This window comes from Dipodomys merriami, unplaced genomic scaffold (genome assembly GCF_024711535.1).
Source record: "Dipodomys merriami isolate MVZ:Mamm:240054 unplaced genomic scaffold, mDipMer1.0.p SCAF_1, whole genome shotgun sequence".
NCBI lineage: Eukaryota > Metazoa > Chordata > Mammalia > Rodentia > Heteromyidae > Dipodomys > Dipodomys merriami.
The window spans coordinates 29,739,010-29,741,432 of NW_027202270.1; the positions used below are offsets into that span (position 1 = coordinate 29,739,010).

The 2,423-nt window shown below is 43.7% G+C and overlaps 1 pseudogene; it reads left to right on the forward strand.

Moving 5' to 3' along the window:
* Nucleotides 1–1,272: 1,272 nt before the first annotated feature.
* On the forward strand, nt 1,273–1,691 carry LOC138832449 (small ribosomal subunit protein uS19 pseudogene; annotated as a pseudogene).
* The last annotated feature ends 732 nt before the right edge of the window (nt 1,692–2,423 follow it).

Here is a 2,423-nt window from a genome sequence, read left to right on the forward strand (position 1 = left end):
AAAACCTTCATGTTTTGAAATAGCAGAAACCCTAAATTCAACTACACTTCAAACACATCAGGGTTTCTTCCTTCCTCCTCCACAGGAATGAACAATATATACCTCACAGATTTCTGTTAAGTACTTCTATTAACTGACTGTCTACTCAGATGAGTAAGTAAATGACTCATATCACTGAAGTATTTCATGGATTTGATGAGGATTTCAGGGAAAAATACCAATTTATCTTCCAACAGAAAAAAAAATCTGTCAATTATAGGAAAGTAAGAGTTTCATCAGCAAGCTGGGCATAATATTATATGTCTGTAATTCCAGAACTGGGAAGGCAGAGGAAGGAGGGTTTTATTTGTTTTTGTTTTTTGGGTCTGGTTGTGGGGCCTGAACTCTGGGTGCTATCCCTCAGCTCTTCAGCTCAAGGCTAGCAATCTACCACTTGAGCCACAGAGCCACTTCTGGCTTTTTTTCTTTTTGGTTATGTGGTGCTGAGGAATCGAACCCAGGGCCTCACGCATGCAAGGCAAGCGCTCTACCACTGAGCCACCTTCCCAGCCCAGGGTTTTGAGTTTAAAGACAGCCTGGATTACATATCAAGACATCCCTTCTCCCCCCACCCCAGGCAAGTTTCATCCCTGAAATGGGACTTAGAGATTTTTTTTTAATGCACTAATACACTAGATGTGTATTACACTTTGTGGCTTTGTGATAAAGAGTTTGCTTAGCATGCATGAGGCTCTAGGTTTGCTCCTTAGCACTGTAAAATAAAAGGGGTTGTGGTATTATGAAATTGTTCTCCTTTTTTTCTTTAAAAGTGTGTGTTGTTTATTCATTGCCTATTTTAAAAAGAATTTTAAGGCATCTGAGAGATTTAAATTACTCAGGGATAAAAAATAGTTGATTATCACTACAAAAATAGGAAGTCATAAATGATACATCATGGGTATTTGCAAGGACAAGGAGCAAGAAATATAGCCCTCAAGAACCTCTGAGCCAGAATGAGTAGGAGAAACATTAGAACTCATTGACATATGCATAAACTTTCTGAGTAGAGTTCCAGGCGCTCAGAAACTTGGAGAGAATCGACAAATGGATTGCATCACGCTAAAAAGTTTCTGCCAAGCGAAGGACACAGTTACTAAGGTAAAAAGGCAGCCTTCCAGAACGTAGAGATCTTTGGGAGATCTTCGCTGGCTGTACATCTAAGAGCCTAATAGTATCCAAAATACATGAGCTCAAGCGTTTACCTACCCCCAGCTTTGCTCAGCGGCCGGCAAGATGGCGGAAGTGGAGCAGCAGAAGAAGCCGACCTTCCGCAAATTCACCTACCGTGGCGGGGACACGTCCTAGGAGCAGCTGATGCCGCTGTACACTGCCCGGCAGCGGCGGCGGCTCAACCCGGGTCTGCGCAGAAGCAGCATTCACTGCTGAAGCCCCTGCGCGAGGCCAAGAAGGAGGCACCGCCCATGGAGAAGCTGGAAGTGGTGAAGACGCACCCCGGAGACATAATCATGCTGCCTGAGGTGGTAGGAAGCAGGTTCGGTGTATGCAATGGCAAGACATTCCACTTGGTGAAAATCAAGCCTGAGATGATGGGCGACTACTTGGGTGAGTTCTCCATCATCTACAAGCCTGTGAAGCGTGGTCGACCAGGCATTGGAGCCACCCACTCATGGTGCTTCATCCCCCTCAAGTAACCCGCGCAGCCAATAAAGGCACATGGTTCCACCTTCCAAAAAAAAAAATTACCTACCCCCAAATTAACAACTCAATTAATCAATGGATAGGAAACTTCTCAGAAGTAAGACATAAACACATGAGAAAATACTCAGCACCTCTAGACATGAGGGAAATGCGAATCAAAATGACACTGCAGCCTGGCACTGGTGGATTATGACTGTAGTACTAGCTACTCAGGAGGCTGAGTCTGAAGATCATGGTTCAAAGCCAGCCCTGGCAAGAAAGCCCATGAGACTCATCTCTAACTAACCACCAAGAACCCAGAAATGGAGCTGTGGATCAAGAGGAAGAGCTCTTGCCTTGAGCATGAAAGTTCTCGCACAGCAGCCAGACCCTGAGTTCAAGCCTCAGGATCTACACCAAGAAACAAAACAGAACAAACAAACAAAAAAAAGCTCTCACTGAAATCCCAAACCCAGTAAGATTATCCATCATTAAGAATACAAACAACAACAAATGCGGGCAGGGATACAGGATAAAGGAAACCTATTACACTATGGGTGGGAATGTAAACAAATACAGTCACTCTGAAAGGTGGTTTGTTGATTTCTCACAAAATGAAATATAGAATTACCCTATGACCCAGTGATACCATTCTTGGAATACTGCAAGTCAGAATACAGTAAAGACATTTGCACATTCATGTTTATTGCTGCACTATTCATGATAGCCAAGTTATAGAAACAGCC